Consider the following 25,329-nt stretch of genomic DNA (forward strand, 5'->3'; position numbering starts at 1 on the left):
ACTTCTCAGATTGTCTATAAAACATTGCTTTTACTTGTGACTTTCAACTTGAATAATTTTCAGCAATTGGAATCAACAAACACTGCTCCCCTTCACTGTCCATCTTTGTATAACATAAAAAGGCTTAGCAGTGCCTAGCATATAGTAGGTGCTATATAATTGCTTATTTATTCCCTTCCACTTCCTTCTCTGTGGTCATTGTTCATACAATTTTCCTCAGTTTCCACTAGATGGTAGTCGTGTCTTACTGGATATTATAAGCTCAATGCTGACCTCTGGAGTTTCTCTTTGGGCAGTTCTTCCTAGTTTTTAACAAATTATGTTAGTGTCTGTCTTGTTAGTATGCATTTCTTCCTGGGAAGTTGGGTGGGTTTCATGGCATCATAGATTGAAGACAGAAGGAACTTCAAAACCATCCAGCCTGATCCTCTCATTTTATAGATGAGAAAACTGAGATGTTTTCCAAATGCAAAAGTTTACATCTTCAAAACATCTAAGTAAAGAGGGAGAGGAGGCACATTCTCTGAAACAGGTACAAGGGCTATCATTGTTTTAGAGTTTCAGGGAAATCCTGTTGCAATCTTCATCCAAGTTCAGTTCATTTCTATCCAACAAACATTTATTAAGCATCTACCATACACAAGGTATGAGGCTGGTTACTGTGTAAAGATGACAAATTACATAGGTTCTCGCCTAAGGGAAGCTTTACTCTACTAGGGGTATAGAACATGTAGGTAAGCATAAGGGGTGTGAGTCGTGTGTTTTGCCCATGTAAGTCAGATGTGTCCACTTGAATCTGTCTAAATGGGGCTCACAGGGTGTCACAAATAGGTATCTCTAGAGTTTCCTCTCCCCACCCTTCTCCAAAGGGGACTTTGATTACTGGTGCCAGGAGAAGAGGAAGGATGATGGGATCAGAGGCTGACCATTCTATTCTCCTTGGAGAAATAGGTATTGGTCTAGATTTATATCTCTAAATATTGTTTAGTCAAGTGGAGTTACTTGTTATGTTCAAGCTAAGCCCCTATCACCATCCCTTAATGAAGAAAGAAAGCCACAAGCTACATATCCAGGGTTTGACTCTTTTCCACTATATGGCAGCTTCACAAAGAATACCAATAGCCAATAGCAAATAAACTGATTTATCCAAGCCAATATCAAATAGAAAGCATAAGAAGACTATATACATATATATCATACAATATACAGATATATACAAAATAACACAGCTCTATCTGTGTGTGTGTATGTACATATATAATATACAAACATGTATATAAGTGTGTTACATATATATGTAGAGGGGGGTGAGAAAGAGAGAGAAAAAGGAGAGAATGGATAATAATACGTAAATGAACTCTCTGACTGGAGTGAGAAATCTAAGTTTAATTGAAAAAGTAGAGTCCCATATCTCACCCAAGGGGAAATTCCACGAAGTCTCTAGTGCAGTAAAGCTGGGGATAGGAGTATAATAGAGGTATATCAGCTAAAGAGATTCTAGAACCATATCATCTCTCTCAAAGCTGGAAACCAGAAGATCAAGATATCTGTTCTCTCAAGCTCTCACCAACTGTACCTATCATGTAGGTGCAGTGCACTGAATAATTGATCTCCACTAATGATATGCAAATAGGATTTTAGCTATGGGTTATATAAGTTTAAGAGGATGTAGGTAACACTAGCAGAAAGGGTATCATTGAAGTCTTATTAGAGGATGTGACATCAGAACTTCCTAACTTCCTCCTTGGAACAATATAAATATTCTGAGTTAGAGATAAGAAAAAAATACATCAAAGGCATGGAGGTAAACTTGCCCAAACAGAAAGAGATGGGAAATGGAATATTAAGTTCAAAATACAGCTAATCATCCATTCAGTCAGGAACAGAAATGCATGGGAAGGGGGATGTAATGTGCAAGGGGGAATGTAAAGTTGAAATGGTAGATTGGAGTAAGATTGTAAAAGGTCTTAAATGACAGGCTAAAGAATCTGTGTCTTTTCCTAGGAACAAAAGAGAACCACTGAAGAATTTTGAGCAAGTAAATGTCAGACCTGGGCTTGGGATAGTTAATTTAGCAACTGTGTGGAGGGTGAGCTAGAGAGAGGCAAGACTGGAGGCAAAGGAGATGAATTAGAAGGCTATTACAATAATCCAGGTGAAGAAAGGCTCAACTATAGTAGTAGCTGTGTTATCGGCCATATGAAGAAAGAGAAGGAGTTGGATGTGAGATTTTTTAGAAAGAGATCTAACAAGACTTTGCAATAGATTTAGCACAGGGGGAGAGGAAAGGACAAGATTCAAAGAAAAGAGGAGTCAAATATGACTGAGGTTACAAACCTGTGTGACTAGGATGATGATGACTCCCTTAACAGAAATAGTGATGTTTAGAGAAGGGGTTTATGGTAAAAACTAAAAGCTCTGTTTTGGACATAGTGATTTTGAAATACAAGTGGATATCAATTCCAACTGGTATTTTATAAGTTCAGAAGAAATTAATATTTCTTCTGAATTAATATTTAATTTAATTAATATTAAATAAATTGATATTAAGATTTGGAGAATACGTGATTCTCTACCTCTGTGAGTTGGGTTGACAAGAGATTTCCGAAACAAGGGCTTCCATTTTCTCAGCAGAGTAGTATGTTGGGTCATATTTTGAGAAAGAAAGTGATAAGATAGAATCAAGGGCTTTGAGGAACAAATACCAGATTTGAAACAGTTGACTTGGACAATAAGACAGAAGAATCAAAGGAGGGTGGGACAGAGGAATCAAGGAAGAATATAAAGATTAGTAGGCAGCATAAAAGCGAAGTTGAGTATTAATGTCCATTCTCCCTCTGACACCCTGGAGAAGTCTTGCACTCCAAGAAATACACTCTCTACCTGTGCAGGAACCAATCATTTCTCAACAGTTAGCTCTGTTCAGCATTTGACCGTGATTGCAAACTACCCAAGTTTGTCAAAATTTCTGACATACTTATGGTGTCCTGACTGTCCTGACATTCTTTAGACATGTATACCCTCATTTAGACATCATTTCACCATATTACTTCAGTGGGATAGGAGAACAGGAGAAAAATCCCAACACAGAATATTTATGAATTTTAAGTTTGTCACCTTCCTATCACTAAAATCCCCCTAAGACTCAAGACTGTCATTTTGAAAATACATTGAAAAGAGTACAAAACTTTTTAAAGAAATTTTATAGATGATTGAAAAACAGACTAGCTGGATAATGTAGAGGAGGAAAAACCCAGGGGCCTATTGGACAATGATTCCAGAGTTGGCAGGTGCTTTTGAATAGTGAGTTCTAGAACTTCATGTTCCAGCTGCTTCAGGGAGGTGCCCTGGGGCAATGCGATTGTCTCCCAGGCCTGAAGCCCTGCCTAGTTCCCTACTCTGGCACTGAGTATTTGGTGTCAAAGTGGTGCACACAAGTTGAAGACATTTGAAGCAGAGGCCAAGACCAAGGGTGGAGGAAATGAAACAGCTGCATTATTCAGATGTGCTGAGGACAAATTTTGCCCATGGAAAATTGCTCTCAGTATTCCAGGTATATCCATAAACCCAATTGATTCCAGGTGTTGTTGAAGATCATTCATTCATTAAGCCAATATTTATTGAGTGCCTACTGTGTACAAATGCTAGGTTAAAAACAGAATACATTCAGAGTTTTCCTTCACTTCTGGAATCCTTCCCAATTCCAAATGGCAAGTATTTATTATTGACATATTTTTAGACATTTGCAAACTCAGCAGTTTCTCCAGTATAATTATTGGTTGAGAAATTGGTATGTTAACGTGCTGCATTTCTGTGTAATTACTATCTACACTTTACCTCAGAGTTTGCTTTTCAGCCACAAAGTTGAACTCCAGCTCTCAGTGGTAATGTTTGTGGAAAATTCCATATGTTTTGACCTGGATTTCTTAGTGTTTTCTTAAAGTGGATATTCCAGGCTTTAACTAGAGACTTGTAAGGTAAAACATATTCACAGGAAATCAAGGAAAATTGCATTTCAATACATTGTTTCTTGAAGTGGAAGATCCCACAATCCTAGAGAAAAAAAAAATAACCTTGTGGAAAGGTTGCTGCTATATAATAGTCCCTCTCTGCTGGTTTATGTCTCCTAGTTCGTATGGTTAACTGAAAATGTGCAAATAATTCAGAGAGTTGAAATAGAATACATAGAAAAACAGAAATAGAACAAAGTTCAAATGTCCAAGTTTACTTTTAAAGCATGTTTGACTAAAAGTCACGATGTTTCAATGAATTGTATTTTGTTTTTAAGGACTGAATGTTTCCATGGGGCTGGGGGTGGGGAGGGGAAGTGATATTAACTTTGCAGCAATGAGTATCTTATTATTAATCACTTCAATTCCACAGGCATTTACAAGGCAACTGTAATGACTAAGGCACTGGGCTGGGTGCTGAAGGTAAAAAAGATGAATGAAAAGCAGAGCCAGAACTAGGACCAAGCAAGGTATGCAACCACCTAAGATGCGACGTCAAAGAGAGCACTTTCATATGGAGGTTGATTTTTAAGAAGGAAGTTGTATGTGTTATAGTGAAGACTCTGGTGGACAGAAACTGACAAGTCACAATTTATAAATCTTGTCTAAAATGCATGTACAACTTGAGCAGCTCTTGTGTTATGGTCATTTCAAAGTGCTTTATGTTTTCAAGATGAATCAGTTTCCATTTTGTGCTCACAAGATTTGCTATGACGTTTCATGAACTTTTTTTCCTCTGGTTACTTCTTTCATTTCTTTCCCTCTTTCCTCAGTTGGTTTGATGAAACTCTCTTCTAAAATATCTCACTGCCCTGTTCTTTTGGGCAGAATCATCAGGTCTACCTAGGGATATATATACACATACCTATATATATATATATATATAATATATATATATATATATATAATTTTTTTAAGAATTCTTCAAGGAATATCAGAATTTTTTAGTTGGGACATAAGTGGTCATCTAGTTCAAATGGTACCCAACAATGATCCTTCTACCATATCCAATGACAAGTAGACATCCAGTTTTTGCTTGATACTTTCAATGAAAGAAATCTACTTCTTTCCAAAATCTCTTTCATATTAGAATGTGAGCTACTTGAGTTCCTAGACTGCCTGGCTTTTCTACTTAAATCCCCCGAACTTAGCAAGGGATGCATTGTACACATAGTAAGCTCTTAACAAATTCTTTTTCATTCATTCATTCACATTCATCCATTAATTCATTCCTGAGGTAGCTCCTTCCATTTGCTCATATCTCTAGTTATTAGGTTTGTGTCCTTACATCAAGCTTAAATGTGCCTATTTGCATTGTTCATGGGGAACTAAGCAGAACAAGAGTATTCCCTGCCATGTGTCAGCTTTTCAAATATTTGAAGATGAGGATCATAGCTAACCCTCCACCCCCATCCCCAGTCTTATCTTCTTCAGGATAGCATCCTCAGTTGCTTCGCTGAACCTTGTATGGCATGATTTCAAGTTTTTTCATTTTCCTAGTTGTTCTCCACTTTATAAACATCTTTCTAAAATGTGGTACTTAGAACTGAACACAATAGGCCAAATACAACCTGATCAGGGCAGTATAGATCAAAACATCAATTATGTAGTTCTGGACACTATGCCTTTTTAAATGCAATCTAAGATACATTAGATACTTTTGCTGCTGTATCACATTAATGACTCATATTAAGTTTTCAGTCCACTAAAACAAGTAGGTGGTACAATGGATAGAGTGCTGGGCCTGGAGTCAGGAGACCAGCATTCAGATCTGACCTCAGACATTTACTAGCTGTGTGGCCTCAGACAAGTCACTGAACCTCTCTGCCTTAGTTTCCTCAACTGCAAAAATGGGAATAGAAATAGTATCTACCTCACAAGTTTGTTGTGAAAATAAAATGAAAAATATTTCATTGTGCTTAGCAAAATGCCTGGCATATAGTAGGTGCTATATTAATGCTTATTCTCTACCCTTCCCCCCAAAACCTTTAAACAAATTTAGCCAAACTGCTATCTAGTCATATCTCCCCCATTGTTTATGTGAATTTTATTTTTAAACCAAGTATGACCAATTTTATCTATGTGGATTTTGATCTTATGTGATTTAGTCCAATGCTCTAACCTGTCAAAATCTTTTGAATCCTGATTCTTTTGCCCAAAGTGCCAGTGATCCTTCCTATCTCTATTATCTACTATTATGAAAGGCACATCATCTATCTTTTTTTTTTCTGAATTGTTTTTATAAGTACACTGAATAGCTTGGGCCAAGTATAGATTGCAAGGACCCTATACTGGACAATTCCTCCCCAAGAGAGATTGAACTATTAATAAGTAAATGATGAAATGATAAACCCCTTCACCATTTTTGACTTCTCACATGTCTCCAATATTTTTGTTTCAAAAACAATCTCAGAAACTCTGTGAAATATTTTGCTAAAATATAGGAAAATGACAGCCTTCTCCTGACCTACTAGTTTATAAATCCCATCAAGAAAGGAAACAGGGGCAGCTAGGTGGTGTAGTGGATAGAGCACAAGGCCTGGAGACAGGAGGACCTGAGTTCAAATTTGGCCTCAGACCATCTACTTGACACTGACTGTGTGACCCTGGACAAGTCACTTAACCCCAACTGCCTCACCAAAAAAAAAAAAAAAGGAAATTAAGATTAGTCTGGCCTGACTTGGGTCTTTTTGTCCATTTCTTACTAAATGTCCTCTAACCATTCTTTTAATCAAACTAAAATTTTCACTGGACTCAAAGTCAAGTCCATTGGCCTACAGCTTGCAGATTGCACATTCTCCCACTCCTTCAAAAAAAAATTCATGACATTTCAACTTTTCCAATCCTACAGTGTGCCAGTCGTGCCATGCACTCTCCTTCTAACAGGAGCAGGCTGCCAAGGTCATACTTACCAGTCTTCGGAGCCCACCCGGATAAACATAGAGCCGAGCCGATCGGGAAGTGCAAGCACTCAAACTTTATTCAGAAGCCATCACAGCAAGGCCAAGCAGGAAAGCAAGAGCAAGAGAGCAGGAGCAAGAGAGAGCGAGCTCCGACCCCTACCGCCCCTTATATACCTTCCTAGCCCCTCCTCCTCAGCCTGCCTACTAGTGAATGATTGTAGGATCAGATACCGGAAGGGGATGTCTGGGATTAGTGCTGCACAAAGGGAGAGGACGTGACACAGGAAGGTAGGTCCGGATACCGGAAGGAGATGTCTGGGGTTAGCACTGCACCTAGGGAGAGGACTAGACAAAGGGAGCTCATTCTCTGCCGTCCCACTCTCACGTGGCACAGCCCCCTGCCTCAGGAGCACATGCTCCGGCTACTTCCCCGTATCCTGTTCCTACCCCAGTTCACCACAACTCCACATGGCACAGCCCCCTGCCTCGGGAGCATGAGCTCTGGTTACTTCCTAATATCCTGTGCCCCATCTTGCCACAACCCCCACGTGGCACGTAGCCAACATCAGACAACCCCTCACAATTCCCCCTTTTTGTTTAATTGAGGGGGCAGAGACGGGGTCTCAATACTAGGGCCTAGGATTTGAGTGCCTCTATTGAACCTCTAAGAATCCTAAGGAAACACCCTAATATAGTGGGTAGTAACAATAACAGTATAAATGCAAAAAGAGCTATAAATGCCCAATGGGTTATAAGGGAGGGGATGGGGAAAGAGGTATGCTTAATCCAATCGCTAAGGTGATGAACAATATCATCAGTCTCGTGCTGGTGCCAAGTGTCAGATATGTTCCGCGCCAGTCTAATTAACACCCTCAAAGCCTGAAGAGTGTCATTTATGCTTTGTGAAAGGGCGTCACAAGTGGCGTTATGGTTTAAGGGTATTACACAAATGGATCGATATCAGCCATCGCATGGCAACTGCTGTCTCAATTCCAGCCACATAAGTTCATTCCCAATGTCCTGGGTAGCCAATACTATTTTTTGAATCTGCTCCTCCAGCTGCTGATCAATATCAGCCTGCACTTGGAGGGCGTGGGCGAATTTATTGACCAGCTCCTCTATTTGTGAGGCAAGCAATTGCTGTCAGCTATATAAGTCCTGTATCTGGAACTCCTCGAAGATGGATGCCGCCAAAGCAAGTGCCCCCAGCCATTCTCTCTTGTGTTGACGATAATTGACAGGGGTGCCCAGGGCACTGGAGCTGACGCAACCTGTGGCAAACTCCCGATCATGCAAAAAAGTGAAAACAGTTTACTCAGTTTAGTCATCCTGACTGTCTTTTCCTTCTTCTCTGTCTGAATTTTCTGTTGACTGTGTTTCTTCTCCCATCCTTGTTGTCTCTCCCGGGGCTTCTTCAACTCGTTTTGCTCTTCTTTCTGGTACCCAGCAGCTCCGACCATCAGGATCTGTAAGACATAAATACCCCAGCCCTCTCCACAACACTACAGATGGGCCTTGCCAGTTTCCCTCATTGTCCTTCCAGAGGACTTTCTGGTTAAGGGATGGTGCATGTAGTGCTGTTTTTAAGGGGCCAGTTGAATTGCAAGTGGGTGGTGTTATTAGCTGTAGCATGCTGGGGGATAGGCCCGTGTCTCTATCTAGACAGAGAAAATTGTATGTATATAAAGCTTTATCCACGTCTGCTTGGGTAGGCCACTGCCCAGAGCCCCGACCTCCTACTCCACCTTTTTGTTTACTGAGGGTGGCTTTCAAGGTATGATGGGCTCGCTCAACAATAGCCTGACCTGTGGGGTTATAGGGGATCCCTGTAACATGCTTAATGCCAAAGGATGTAAAAAAGGCAGTCATTTGTGTAGATAAATAGGCAGGCCCGTTGTCAGTTTTAATGACGTGAGGGATCCCCACAGAGGCGAAGCAATGGTACAGGTGCTTAATAACTGATGGGGTGTTCTCCTTACTGGATACAGTGGCCATCATAAATTTGGAAAAGGTATCAATGCAGACATGGATAGCGACACGGCCAAGGTGAGCAACATCCATTTGCCACAAGTCATTTGGAAAAAGACCACATGAGTTAATCCCCTTTCTGGGTGGAGGGGGGAGGAAGGGAACACAGCGCACACATCGCCTCACAATTTGTCGAGCCTGTTCACGAGTTAAACCATACAGGCGTCTCAGGGAGCTCTCGGGTAGGTGTAAAAAATCATGGGCTTGTTCAGGAGGGCTGAGGACTGGCAGTAGGGAGCACTGTAAAGCACGATCCGCTACATTATTGCCCTCAAAAATGCCTCCTGAGGTGGACTGATGAGAATAAACATGGAGAATATAGAGGGGGTTGTTTCACTGCAACAAAATTTGCTGTAGCTCACTCAGGAGAAAGGATATGATGGAATTATGAGGTTGGAGGACAGCATCCTCTATGCATCTAAGAACCTTTACTGCATATTGACTATCAGAGATTATGTTTGTGGGCTCAGGATATTTACGGCAAGCATGGAGGATGGCAAAGAGCTCATTTTTCTGGGTAGAGTCATACGGGCTTTCTAATACTGTTATTTCCTTAGAGGCCTCTTGATAAATAGAGGCCTTTCTGTTTTTTGTAGCATCAGTGAAAACATTTGGGCCTTGAACAGGTTTTCCCACAGCCTTTCGTTGGGGGGTTACTAAGGTTATTTGCTCTAGCATAGGGAGGAGCAGGCAGGAGGAATGGGGACTCATCTCGGCCCATTGGGAACAATGTGCCCAAGACCAATAGGTTTGCATAATGGCTTGTCGCTGTCCAGGTTCAAAAGCGAGTAAAGTAAAGGTCACTGCCCAGACAAGTGGACAGCCCTTTGTACTGCAGCTAAGGCTAGTTCCCCTAACATCTCATAATAATTTGGCAGCACCTTGTGAGCCTTCTTTGCATATACAAATTTTAACAATTTGCGACCTTGGTGTATAACACAAAAAGGGCTCTGTTGATTGACCAAGGAGACCTCTATTGTACTTTGGGGGTCCCCTCTGGCGGTCTGGGCCTGGGCAGCAAGTGAGAGTATTTGGGACACTGCCGCCTTAGCAGCAGGAGTCCATGCCTGAGGGGAGTTCAAATCTAAATTTCCTTTTAAGATATCATACAAAGGCTGCATCACAGCAGGAGGAATGGGCGTATGGCCCGGAGCCATTGGATCTGTCCCACTAACTTTTGGAAGTGATTCAAAGTGGTTATCTTATCAAGCCCTAGTTCAGGAATTTGATTGATAATAGAAACAGCCTCCATACGAAGGCCCAGGTATGTGAGTGGGTAGTTTTGTTGGACCTTATCAGGGGCCACCACCAGACCATAATGAGTAAGAACAGAGATGGTTTCTTTTACCAATCTTGCTAGTGTCTCATCAGTGCTAGTGGCCAATAAAATATCGTCCATATAATGAAGTATTGTGGCTTTAGGCCATTTGTCCCTGATAGGGTCCAGCACTCTCCCCACTTAAGCCTGGCATAAGGTGGGGCTGCAGCACATTCCCTGGGGCAGGACCTTCCACTGATATCTTAAATCTGGTCCTGCATTATTGGTAGTGGGTGTGGTAAAGGCAAATCTCTTTCTATCTTCTGGGGATAATGGGATAGAGAAAAAACAATCTTGGATGTCTATGACTGTCACAGCCTATCCAGAAGGCACTAGATTAGGGGAGGGGAGGCCAGGCTGTAGGGTTCCCATGGGCTCTAGGGTGGTGTTAACCACCCTGAGGTCTATTAACATTCGAAATTTCCCTGATTTCTTTTTTATTACAAACACTGGGCTGTTCCAGGGGCTGGACGTGGGCTCAATGTGCCCTGCCTGTAACTGGTCCTGCACTATATCACGTAAAGCCTGGACTTTCTCTGCAGGGAGGGGTCATTGGGGTACCCAGACTGGGTTATTAGATCTCCATGTTAGAGGAGTGGGTCTGATACAAGAAAATTATTCTTGTTGCCCAACGGCCCCAATTAAAAATCCTGCGGGGGTGGTATATAAACAGATGCCCTGCAAGCCTTCAAAATATCCCTTCCCCATAAATTGTATTTCAAACCAGCAACCACTAGGGGTCGGATGATCCCTTGCTTATCCACGAATTGCCAGGGCAGATCCTCTGCTGATACCCATGCTTGTTGCGCCCCTCCGACCCCATTGATCGTTGTGGCATCCATTTGGACTGGCCAAGATGGGGGCCAAAATAGTTGTGAGATGACAGAACTATCAGCTCCTGTGTCTAATAATCCCTTGAAGGATCACCCCTTAATTTGGATAGTTGCCCATGGCTTACTATGTTCTATATGTTGTACCCAATTAATATCATTATTGTGCCCATCCAACAGGGGGAGGGCTTGAGCCACTACCTCCCCTTTGTCTATGTAAGCTGCCGAATCATGTGGATTAGTTACTATAATCTGTTGCCGGGGTTGGTGAGCAATAACCGTGGTGTGGACAATAACGGGGGTATATAACGAAAGGCCCACCACGAGGGCTGCTTGGAGGGCAGAATTAAGCCCAGTCACTGGCACTATGGTTGTATCTCCGGGGTCGATTTGGAAATTTCCTTTGTTGTAAAGGGGAAGTCCGAACCACAGGGTAGAAGTTGGAGATATTCCTGATGCAGCCCCGAAGGCGCTTTCTGAGGGGGTTGAGCTTCCATCTGGTAAGGTCGTGGAGGGGCCCTCGAGGGGCTTCTTGCCCCATTTCCGACTTTGGCTTGTGGCACTCCTTAGCATAATGGCCGGATTTGTTACAATCGTAACAAATTACCTTGGGGCGGGTTCCACCGGGTTTCTGGCGACATTGCACCTTGAAATGACCGGCTTTGCCACATTGATAACACAATTTAGTCTCTTGTTTTCATCACTTCTCCCCTGCCCACGGATCTCTCAACAGCCACCTGTAGGCGGGCCACGAAATCCGGGAAGGGTTCATCAGCACCTTGTTTAATCTGGGTCACGGAGGGCCTTTGTTTCCCCAATGCCTGAATCCTACTAAAAGCCCGTTCGGCACATTGGGAGACAGCTGCATACACTGTACTTACTGCCTCTTTTAACTCCTTAAATTTCTTCCATTCTAGAGGGGCCCAGGTCCTCCCTCCTTCGGATAAGTCTGGGGGAGGGGGCCACCCCTCTGAGTGATAGGCGGAGCTTTCCTTTCTATGCTCTTCCTTTCTTTTCCCTTGCTTATTCTCCCACTTCCTGTTTCCGGTGTCCTCTGCCTCACTCCCTGATTCTTCCTCACCACTGATTTCCACTTCTTTCACTATTTTATATACTTCTTTCCCTAGCACCTTCCGATCTGGGACCTTAACAAACATCTGTCCCATCTTCCTTCCCTCACCCTATTGTCTACGGGTCTCATCTCTCTTCCCGCAACCAGACCAGCTGATCCACGGGGCCCCTGGCCTATTTCCTCTAGCCCCACGTTGGGCGCCACTAGTGCCGGTTGCACCGGGCACTCTCCTTCTAACAGGAGCAGGCTGCCAAGGTCATACTTACCAGTCTTTGGAGCCCACCCGGATAAACATAGAGCCGAGCCAATCGGGAGGTGCAAGCACTCGAACTTTATTCAGAGGCCATCACAGCAAGGCCAAGCAGGAAAGCAAGAGCAAGAGAGCAGGAGCAAGAGAGAGCGAGCTCCGACCCCTACCACCCTTATATACCTCCCTAGCCCCTCCTCCTCAGCCCGCCTACTAGTGATTGATTGTAGGATCAGATACTGGAAGGGGATGTCTGGGGTTAGCACTGCACCAAGGGAGAGGACGTGACAAAGGAAGCTAGGCCCAGATACCGGAAGGAGGTGTCTGGGGTTAGCGCTGCACCTAGGGAGAGGACTGGACAAAGGGAGCTCGTTCTCTGCCGTACCACTCCCACGTGGCACAGCCCCCTGCCTCAGGAGCACATGCTCCGGCTACTTCCCCGTATCCAGTTCCTATCCCAGTTCACCACAACTCCACATGGCACAGCCCCCTGCCTCGGGAGCGTAAGCTCCAGTTACTTCCTAATATCTTGTCCCTGCCCCATCTTGTCACAACCCCCACGTGGCACGTAGCCAACATCAGACAATCCCTCACACTACAGTATTTTTCCTGTTCCTCAAGATCTTTCAAAGATTAATCACTGTCTCTGTCAATCAGTCAACATACATTTATTAAGCACCTACGATATGCTAGACACCATACTGTGTGCAGACACAAAGAAAAGCAAAAGCTTTCAACAAACGCATCTGCCTGTTCTTTCAGGAACCAATGATATAATTCATTTGAAGACTTTCATTCATCACATGTAGAGAGCTGCTGACAGGCATCAATTCCCTATTATTCATTTTTGTTCCATCCTTTATAATCCAAGTATCATTGTCCTTGAGAAAGGGTAAAAAAAAAAAAAGAAGAAGCAAAATAACAATTAATCAGGTCAACCACCTCTATTTACTTGATTCTCATTATGTCAAACACTGCTAGCATTAGTTCTGTCACTTTTCAAGCATCCTGTTTCACCCCCATAACTAGATTTATAAATGTATTGCTTTTCCCATCAGTTTCACCTAATTCTGAAGTTTAGTATTCTGGATACTATTCTTACAGGACTGAACCAAGCATTTGTGTTATTCCTCCAATCTCTGTTCTTTCCCCTATCTTCCAAAATCTTTCAAAATCTACCTGGGCATCCACAATGGTCTCTTTAGACAACTTTTCCTTTTCCTCCTTACTAATATTGTTCTTCTTTGAATCTTCAGAATTTCATTTTTTTTAAATGTTTCCCATCAAATAGTACATGTTGGAGGGGTTGTGAGAAGATAGGTATGTTGGTTCATTATTGCTGACACTATGAATTGGTATAACCATTTGGCAAAGCAATTTGGAATTATGCAAATAAAGTGACTGTGAGAGAAGTGATTATCAATAACCAGTAATTTGGGGAGATCCAGAGTTCTCCCCTTCATCTAAAATCCTAATTTTAAAAAATTCAGTCTCTTAAAGGACATTGCTAATAATAAGATTGAACTAACTTTCTTGTTCAGACCCCACCCAAGTGGAGTACATTGTGTTTAGCTTGGGCTTGGGTGGGGCATACATTCTTTGAATAGACTGCCCAAGGCTGGGGGTGGTCTGAGTATAGAGATAAATCCTTTTGTCCAAATATGACATGATGTCACTCTCAGCCCCTAATTGAACAAACAATACTTATCCTCATGGAATTCACAATGTAATGGAGAGGACATTACAAACTATATATAATATCAGAGGGAGACAAGGAAAGTCTTCTTGAATTTTAACTAAAACTTAAAGGAAGACAGTGGAAGCCAGGATGCAGAGATGAGGAGGGAGAGCATTTTAAGCATAGAGGAGAGCCAGTGAAAATGTGAAGAGTTGGGAGATGGAGGGTCTTATATAAGAAACTTCTAGGAGGCCACTGTCACTAATGCAGTGCACTAGCACTAGTACAGAGTACATGAAGAGGAGTAAAGTTTAAGAACATAGGAAAATTAGGAAAGGGCCAGGTTATGAAGGGCTTTAAAATCCAAATAACTTAGTACTTGATGCTTATTTGATGATAAGGTGTTGTGGGAGTTTACTAAATGAGATGTGGTTAGAATTGCACTTCAGGAATATCACTTTGATAGCTGAGAGGAAGATGGACAACAGTAGGGGACAGACTTAAGGTAGGGTAACCTTAAAGTAGGGTGAAAGCTAATGAAGTAGTTCAGGTGTGAAATATAAGGACCTGTGCCAGGTTGGTGACAGCATCAAAAGAGAGAAAGAATACAGAAGAATTTTTGCAAAAGTAGAATAATTAGGAATTAGCAATTTATTTCATATAGGGGGTAAGAGAAAGTAATGAGTCAAGGATGACATCTAGTTTGAACCTAGGTTACTGGGAATATGGTGGTGCCCTTCACAGTAGAAACAATCATAAAAAGACTGGAGAAGAGGAAGGCTTGTGGGAAAGGATAATTAGTTCAGTTTGGGATGTGCTGAGTTTTAGATGTCTATGAGACAACCCATTGACTATGTCCAATAGGAATTGAAGAGGTGAGACTTGAGGTCAGCTTGGATATTAGAGTTGGATAAGTATATCTATAATCATCAGCATAAAGATGATCATTGAAACATTGGGAGCTGATGACATCACCAATAAAATAGTATAGAGTGAGAAAAGAAGAGGGCCCAGGACAAAGGCTTAGAAAATATTATTGAGCATAACATTGATGAGATCCAGCAAGGAAGACAAAGAAGTTGTGGTCAGATATATAGAAGGAGAACCAGGAGAGAGCAGTGTTACAAAAACCTAGAAAATATCAAGGAGAAGAAAATAATTAATAGTGGCAAATGATGCAGAGAGGTCAAGAAGACTGAAGATTTGGAGCAGGTAATTAGATTTAGCAAGAAATAATTGGTAACTTTGAACAGAATGATTTCAGTTGAATGATGAGGTCAGAAGCCAGAAGGCAGAGGCTTTGGTAAAGAATGAGAGGAAATGCAAGCATTGATTACAGATGATCTTAGCAAGGACTTTAACCACAAAAAGGAGAGATATGGTATGATAACTAGTAAAGATGGAAAGATCAGGTAAGGTTGGGTTGTGGAGGTTGGATGGGGAAGACATGGGAGTGTTTTTAGGCACTCCTTAAAGCAACTATTTCATAGGAACAGATTGAAAATTAATGAGAGTGAGAATGACAGATGGCAATCTGCTAGAAATGAAATGGAATGGGATCACTTGTGCATGTAGAGGACTTTGTCATGGTAAGGAGAAAGATCACCAATTTATGGAGATAGGAGTGAAGAAGGAAATAGTGAGAAAGGCAAGTGAGGATATGAGATGAAGAGGAAGGAATAGAGGGAGCTCTTGATGAATTGTCCTATTTTTTTCATGAAATATGATTCTAAGTCATTCTCTGATAGAGCAAAGGGAAGGCAAACCATGGGAGCTTTGAGGAAAGATTAAAAGGTTTGTAAAAGCCACTATGGTGAGTGGGATAGTGAATTGATTAAGGAGTTGTAAAGGGTCACCTTGAGAGGATGAAGGCCCAGTTGAGATTATAAAAGATAGATTTGCAATGGAATCAGTCAGCAAGGTTTTGTGATATTCTCCAGCTTCACTTAGTATTACATGAATAAGAGTGAAGGAAGAGGTTTGCAGAATACGAGGCTGGGGTTTTTCAGAGCAAGACTGATGGTGGGATAAGGGGCATAGGACTTGGAGGAAAGGGAAATAAAGTAAAGGTGAACTGGTTCACCAACAAATCAAGATGAGGAAGGGAATGGAGTATAGTCAGTGCAGGGATGATGACCTAGGAAAGAAATGAGTAGTGGAAGGGTTAGAGTTTATGATGAGGACAAAGAACAAGAGTTACAGGTTGTAAGAGAGAGGGAAAGATGAAATGGTAAAAAATTATGATTTGATAAAGAAATCTTACAGTTCATGAACATGAAATATGTTCCATAAGGAATGTGTGTGAGTGATGGAAAGATCAAGTGTGTAACTGAGATGAGGTGATGAGTAGGTCATATATGCATTGAGTAAGTTGGGAAACTAGGCATTTAGGGTGGTTGAGGGAGTGTCTATCTATCTATATCTCTATATCCCCCCAATCTCTATATTTGTGTGTATATATTGAAGTCACCTGGTTTGAAGATAGGAGTTAGGGCAGACAAAAGAAAAAACTGAGTCAGTCACTGAACTCATTGAAGAAGTAAGAAAAGCATTTGGGAAAACTGGTAGATAGGAACTAACAGAATCTTGATTGAGTGAAAAATGTGGATTTGAATGAGCCACAAAGGAGGAGAGGTTACTGAGTGATGGTGTTAGAGGGAAACCCTGGAAGTGGCAATGGGGAGCAAGAAGTTTTCTGAGACCCTCCCCCCACCATGACTAATAAGTCAGGGTGGAGAGGGAGGAAAAGACTGGAAAGTGCAACCATTGCTAAAAAGAGTAGCCAGGAATGTACTTTCATCAGAAAGGAGTCAACTCTCCATGAGCTCAGAAAGATGAAAGGCATGAAAAAGGAAAAGGATTAAAATTAAAGTCTTCCCTAACTTAATTGCCCCAGTTATTAATTCTCTCTCTTGTCTATTTTCTGTGCACTACCCACTTCATATACTTCTCATAATCTAGTAAAATAATATGAACTCCTTGAGCGTATAATCTACTTAATTTTCCTTATTGAGTCCCCATCCCTGTGCTCTGCATATCGTAGGTAGTTGATAAATGTTTGCTCTTTTGAAGTTAATTGAATTTACTTGAAGTGCACAGGTGATTTTTGTCTTTCTTCTTGCCATCTGCTTTGATAGTGCAAGGATGAAAGAAATGAGTGATATAGGAAAGGTTCAATAGAATTTGCTGTACATGCCCGTTGCCTATAACATCTGTTTCAAACACCTTGGATTGGCATTCAGGATTCACCCATGTCTGATTCCATTTTATTTATCCAACTTTATATTTCATCACATATTAAATATGATGAACTCTCTGTCCAGTTGAACTATAAATCTTAGGATTTACAGTTAGAAAGGACCCTATCTAGTCCAAACCCCTCACATTACAGGTCTAGAAACTAAGACCCCTGAGATGAAGTACCTCAGTCAAGGCTACATAGTGCACAGGAGCAGAGCCAAGATTCAAACCCTTCTTCTGACTCCAAACTCAACATTCTTCTCACTGTACAATGTTGTTTTCTGTTTTCCTTACCTTTTTTCTTCTAGAGATCATTCTCATTACTCATCATAATTACGCCACCTTCCTCATGCTCTTCTTCCTTCTGAAAATATCCTCTCCCTTTCCCCTGCAAATCCAAATTCTATCCATCCATCATTCAAGATCCAGCTCTCCTTTCCTGAGCTCTCTCTGACTTTCCACTCCCACAACTGGCTTTGTATTCACTGCATATTGTATAGATGCATATAGATCACCATGCAATTTCTGCTCTCAATTATATATTTTGTATTATTATTTCTTTTATTTCATATATATATAATATCTCTCACTGGATTATAAACTTCTTGAGGTCAGGGACTGCATCAACTGGTTGCTTTTGGCGTATGGTAAGTGTTTAATAAATACGTCTTGACTTAACTAGACATTTATCAGAACCGAAATGGAGACTAGAGAAGAAGAAAGCCAATGACTTGACTATGAAAAATGATATAAAATAAAAGACTGTTACAATGTATACACTTATAGTCCTTGGTGAATAGGGGTAATAAATGATATGTAGCAATTTGTGTACAAATAGTGGTCTTTATCTTGACAAACTTTGAAAAAGATTTCTCATGGGATTTTTAAAAATAAAATTAACAAAGAACTATTTCTCAGTTCAAGGGATATACATGTACATATGTATGTATATATGTTTATATGTATATGAACATATATATGTCTTCCTTATATGACTAGGTTTCACTAAAACCTAAAGCTACTTTTTGCTTTATTAAAATTGAATATTTCCCAAAATTCCCATTTAATACATATTCCCAATGAATAGATAATTACACTGAACTACAGGAAAAATATTTAATTCTCTGATCTGGGATTGTTTGAGCTCCTTCCTTTAAAGATTTACTTGACCCTATGATGGCAAGTCAGCAAATTAGATTTAGTCACTGGAGTGTCCAAGATCTCTAATTATATCTCATATGGATATCCTCTAATTCATTAAAAAAAGAGATGTTATTGAATGTATGTGTTTACCTATACAACAAAATGTGATCTGAATAACCTTACTTTTTTATTTTACAGAATAATCTTACTTTTTTTTAAAATTTTACAGAATAGCTATACTTTTTTTGAAGGGCTTAGATGGTTCATAAATATTCATAACTAGTATTCTATGTTGACAAGATTTTTCTTGAATAGTCTGGGGGAGAGTAATTTCCATTTATTTTAGCAATGGCTGGAACTGATAACTGGACTGGTCAAGAATATCTAGAAATATGAAATATGATCCATTTAAAACAACTGAGCCCCAGGTATGACATCTTTGGAGGACGAAAAGATTACAGCCTTGAGATGATAATGAGAATGGTTTATATTTGTAATTCTTCATTCATACCACAAGCTTGTCATGAAAATGAATGGCCTGCAGTTCTATGCCATTTTCCATTCCTGTCTCATCATGATAATAAGACATCAGAAGTTTAATGTCCAATATAATCTGAAATACAATCACATGTGAGGATGTGGGGGGTACTAAAACACTTGATACTTCTGTTTACCTGTAGATCCCAGTTATATTCATTTCCCTGTAGTTATTCCCTACCTTCATCCAGAGAGTACCACTAGAAATTAAATTAGAACTCTATAATATGTATATTTTTATAGGCAAAAGGCAAATGGCAGGTATCTGGCTCTGCAGGTCCCCCAGAAGATAGAAGATTTGTATTCAAACTCAGAGATACAAAAAAGGCAACATTTCATGCTGTGACCAAAAGTAGGATTTGAAGTATAGGAGAATACAATAAGATAACACTAGATTATTTTTCCAAAGGAGTGGAAGTCACCTTTCAGTGGACTGAAACTCTCTTAGCATGTCTATACATCAAGCTGTATTAGATTTTTATTCTTTCCTATTATAAAGTTTTCAGTTATTACTGAATTATCTGAATCAAATTTCTGCTCACACTCCCATTGGATTTTTAAAAGCACATATAGAATAAAAATTGGAAAAACCAGAACTTAAAAATGGGTAAAGATCAATGGTAAATTTTCAACAAATCTGAGAAATATGAAAAATATCCAAAAGATATATTTACATACAAGTCAAGACACAGATGTAAATGAAAAGGGAAGACAAGCAAAATTATAGGAAAAAGTAAAAATTCAGGAGGACAGCAAAACCACAATAAGGCTTTAAAGCACATGTGAGTAACTTTGGAAATAACATCATTTTAGAAATTCTGGTTAAGGACAAAAGTAGGAAAAACCTACTTCCATTGAGGACTGAGCAAAATGTTACCAGGCTTACAATAAGGGATAGAACAGTAAGTTTCAACTTCACAACCTCGAGTCTTGCTCTCCCTTCTATTTTGTTTTTGTTTAAGTGTAGGTGACTGAACAGCAATGCTGAAATTCTTATTTCCTTGTTCAGAGTTAGGTGGAGAGGGAAATTTCTGCATTGAAAAAGACAGCAACAAAAGAGTGAGCTCAAACCCTGGCCTGGCTTCCCAGCACACATTTACCTTTAAGGAATTATTTGGACAGTACAGAGCCAAGGTGAAATGTAAAATGTCTATTTAACAGCCCCACAAAATGCTTTTTCTTATGGTTTTTAAATCTCAATCTCTTGAGGGTGTAATAATAATTTTGAATTATTGTGTTTTAATTCTTTTGATTAATATGGGCTTTGGAGTCTTCAGTGTCTTACTTTCTTTTCTGAAAAGGAAATAAATAGCTATCTTCTACCTGATTTACATTATACTTGAAATGCCTTTCTCCTTCCCCCTCAGGGATATGATAGATGAAAGCCAAACCTAACATGTAATTATGTTTTTCCTGGGAGCACCAGGATTAGGGTTTATTAAGTCAATCAATGTGAGAAAAAGTCCCTAATGCCTCTCATTGGACCACAGGATCCCCAAGACCTGAACTCAATCTGATCACATATGTGGGTCCAGAGCAAACTACTCCCTTAGTTAAGAGTGAAAGGGTATAGTGGCTCCATACTCTTGGGTATGGGCTGCAGTTTTTAACTATTATATTTGTATAATCTGCCACATGAGCATCAGTTTGATTCAGTAAATAGAGAACTTGTCTCAGGATCAGCAAGACCTGGATTGAAATTCTGACTCAGACACATTCTGACTGTGTAACCATAGGCAAGTGACTTAACTAACTCCTTAGTGCCCCCAGACAACAGTCTAAGACTATAACTTGTTAAAAAGGTCCAGATCTGCATTAGTAAAATTTTCTTACCAGGACCCCCCTAAACCCATGAAATCAAATGTCTGGTAAAAACAAATAAACAAAAAAAAAATCCTGCAAATATTTTCATGGTGCTCTTTTTGCAAGTACACATCATGAGCATCACAATATGATTTAACTAAATGTCCTAAGTTTCTTGTTGCTTTTGGATGCAAAATAAGAGCAACTTTGCCAATTCCTCCATTTCTAAGTCCAAGGAAAAACCTGTGAGCAATCTTTCCATTTGACTTCAATGTCCTAGTTTGTTCTGATTTAAATGATAGTAAGAATGCCAAGATTGACATGATTCAGTATAGTATATCTGATAGTATATCTACTCTCCATTGCATGGCATGAACCCTTTAAGAAGGATTTGTCGAAATGCAAGACTACTTGTCATTGAACAAGCATCTTATCTATAGAGAAGTGACAGCTAACTTTAAGTTTGCAGAAAATCTAAAAACCTCCTAATTCTTACCATGCTCTGGCTCCTTTTTTGCCATTCTGTGGAAGTGGAAGGGGGTTGTACAGGATTCTAGATTTATTATTGTAGGTTTCTTTATTTCATGAGTAACCATGGCAGAAACACTCATTACCAAGTGTACAGCCTATTGATGATGAAACTCACTGTACTTAGCAAGCCAAATCTTTGGAAAGCATGTTCTTTGAATTCCTAGGACTATACTTGGTTTGTAGGGAAGGTAGAATGATTCAGAGCTTGCACTCTGATGGAACACAGTGATGGTAATGGTGATGATGATGACAATGATGATGATAATGACAATAAGGACAATGAAGACAACAAAGATGATGATGACAATATTAATAGTATTTCCATAGTGTCTACCATGTCCCAAACACTGCTAACTACTTTTTAAATATCTCATTTGAGCCTCACAACAGCTCTGGGAGGTAGGTGCTATTATTATCCCCATTTTACAGTTGAGCAAAATGAGGCAAACAGAGGTTAAAGTAACTTGCCCAAGGTCATACAACTAGTATTCTATTCTAAGAGAACCTCCACACCATGTTGATTCATCAGAGTAGAACATTGTGGAGGTAATGTCATATTATATTTTAAAATGGAACATTCACTCAATTTTCTTAACAAATATGTTACCTTCATTCTGAAATAATTTAAAGTGCAATTTATAATAAGCAAATATTACAGGGAATTGGGCCTTGATTTTCATTTTATCAATTAATTTTCATAAACTGGCTAACAAAACTAATATCTCAACTTTATAAATAGGTTGTACAATAGATAATTATCTGACAATCAATGATGGGGTGCTCTGATTAAATTAAATATTCTGGATTTTTGAAATGCTGACCATATATTAACTTCTAAGAATGGGGATATCATGGAATATACTTAACAATGACATATTTCACCTTTGACATTTTTGACGATTCAGAAGATATTTCATCACATTGTCCTGAGATCATCATTATGAAAACCAATTACCTTTGAGAGGTCAATATACAGAAGTATAATTCAATAGAATATTCTAACCAACAGAATACTAAATAGCACATAATTTTCTACATTTGAAAATCTAATATTTTTGTAATTTGTGATTTTATCCAGGACAATCACTCTACCGATCCAATCCAGATCATAAGCCACCATAAGCTGCCATTTTTTTTGAGATTCTTGTCTACGTTTTTCCACAAATCTTCCATAAAAGGTTCACCAAATACACAGGAATTTTTTCTCTGGTTCTTTTAATATCTAGGAAATGTTAATGTAGTGCTCAAGTTGTCTATCTGTTCTCTCATTCTATATCCAGCTCACTTTTCCAGTTACTCATGCTCTTGAGTCTATCTTTTAGGTGGTTCCTTAAACTCATCTGTTGTTAAGATGATGCAGCTTACTCATGTGAACCATATGGATTTTCCAGGCTTTAAGGATTAAGTATAATTCTGATTCTTCTGAGATTGTACTGTCTCTTGATTTGAAGCCATATAGCAGCATAGGGTGAAGCATGATATTAAAGCCATGGGCTTTTCTGTCAGTAAGCAATTTTACATAATTTAAAATGGAAGTCAATTTCTCAAATGTAATCCAGCTCAATATCTTCTTCCTACAAAGTTCTGAACTCATTTCATTATCCATTAACCACAGAAGGTACATATATGTGTATATACATATATACCTACATATACACATATATAATACACATATAAACACATACATATATTCTATGTATGTATATACATGTATATATGTTTGTGTGTGCATTGTGTGTATGATAACTCAACAAGCTGAGCATCCTGAATCATGTTATGATCTGAGTGACACATATTTTTCATCTACTTTGTTTTCCTAGTGTGGATAACTGGAACAATCCCTTTCTTGTTACTGTGTTTGATACAATATAAAAGTGACAGCTTTACTAAAATATTATCTTAGCAATGAGAATGCTCCCCACTAAAATCTTTGCAATGTAAGCACAGTAGTAACAGTACAGTTTTGTGTAATTATAAATATAAAAGAATAGATGATATTGTCATATGCAAAATAATAAAAAGCAACATGTAAGTACATGATTACCTCTCATGTAGCATAATTTATATATCTACATAAATACATAGTTTAATAGTTAATTCTCACTATGAATACTCCCTCAGTGCTACACACTGCAATACATTCAAATCTTCTTACCGTGTTCCACTTATATTCATATCCTACCATAACAAATCTTCCATAGTGTGACCTTGCTATAGCCTAGGATGTTCATCTAGATCTCTTGATAGAGTGTGAGTGCCAAGAGAGCTGTCCATGTTCCCCTTGCATTCACTGCATGATTACCTCTCTTCTTTTTCATAGACAAACATTTCTTCGATTATCTCTTTTTTTTTTTTTTAGGCAATTGAGGTTAAGTGACTTGCGAGAGTCACACAGCAGGTAAGTGTCAAGTGTTTGGTCTGAGGCTGGATTTGAACTCAGGTCCTCCTGACTTCAGGGCCAGTGCTCTATCCACTGTGCCATCTAGCTGCCCCAATATCTTTTACATGATATTATTATTATTACCATGAGTTCATATATCTGTAGCTAGAAATACCACAAACATCATCTAGTCTAACTTCTCCCCACATTTTAGAGTGAAGAGAACTGAAACTCAGGGAGGTCATGACTTTCTTCTATTTACATTTGTTCTAATCCAGATACGCTTCTCATCTATTTATATGTTAGTTCTATTGTCATTGATGAAGAAAATAGTTTGCTATCTTAAAAAAATCTTTTCCACTTTTCATCTTTGATTTTTGATCTTTCAAATTCCATTTTAAAGTGTTCTTGGGGTGATGTGACTCAACCAGGTCTCTTGCCAGGCTTTCAGTAATTTTTTTTCCCCCTCTATTATTCCTTATTCCATGCAACAAGATTTCTCAGAATCTTCAACTCCCATCTAATTTTTAGTACAAGTGTATAATTCAAATTGGTGTTGCTTCTGGCTGCTTTATCTTTTCACTTAGCAAGGAAATCAAATATTTGCTGGTTAAGGCAGTTTCTCAGTTCTTTTGGTCTCTTCATTCTGGTAATTGTTTTATACTTACTAAGTTTCTTAGGAAATGGTGATAGTCTGTGCCTTGTAGAACCTTTTATCTGTTTACCATCTTTTGACTTTAATATTTCATTTAAATACCTCGGGTTGGGGTTGTATGAATTGCATGCCATATCATCTCATTTTTTTAATCTTTCATTCAGAATTGACATTGATTTTGATCTTTGATATAAAAAAAATCAAAAGTTTATTGTACACAAAGAGTTGATTCAACAATGATTTTCTCATTGGTAACCAATTATTTCCTACATATTAAGATTTTATAAATTCAATTTTTTCTGATATAACATTGAAAACTACTGATGGGCCCAGGGATCTGAGGTAACCTCCATTTCCCAATTCACTAAGGGGCCCTCAGCACAATGCTTGAGAAATTCCTGTTGATTTTACTCTACTCTAAATTTACATAAACAATTCACAATAGGTCAAGTCCAGAAGAGGCGTGTCTTCTAAAGGGGGGAACTATTCTCATTTTTGCTGTCACTCTTTTGTTTGTTAGATTCCCCACTCCAATTGCTGCAGGGAAAAAATGCTTAAGGCTTGCACTCATGTCCAAGGTCTCCCCAAAAAAGGGGCAGTAGAAAGATTCTCAATGTATAATATGAATTATTTGTGGGACTGATATTTACTTCTTACACATAAGAGAAATGCTAAAAATAGAACACTAATAAGCACAAATTTGACAAATAAACTTAAACAGTAATATTAACTACCATAATATTCTGCCAGGACATCAATACCTAAAACTATCTATACATGAAATCATTTTCAGGCCTGTTGATTAGGCATTTTATACTTCACCTTGGCTCTGTACTGTTCAAGAAAATTCTGAGTGTCTTTTGTCAATTCAGGTAATAATGTGGACTCATACTCTTCCTGGTGATCATGTCTAGGAAGAAAATGCTTCTGCCTTCAGTCAATTCTGAGTGAGGA

Source organism: Vombatus ursinus, unplaced genomic scaffold, assembly GCF_900497805.2.
Source record: "Vombatus ursinus unplaced genomic scaffold, bare-nosed wombat genome assembly UNPS02014812.1, whole genome shotgun sequence".
NCBI classification, from domain to species: Eukaryota; Metazoa; Chordata; class Mammalia; order Diprotodontia; family Vombatidae; genus Vombatus; species Vombatus ursinus.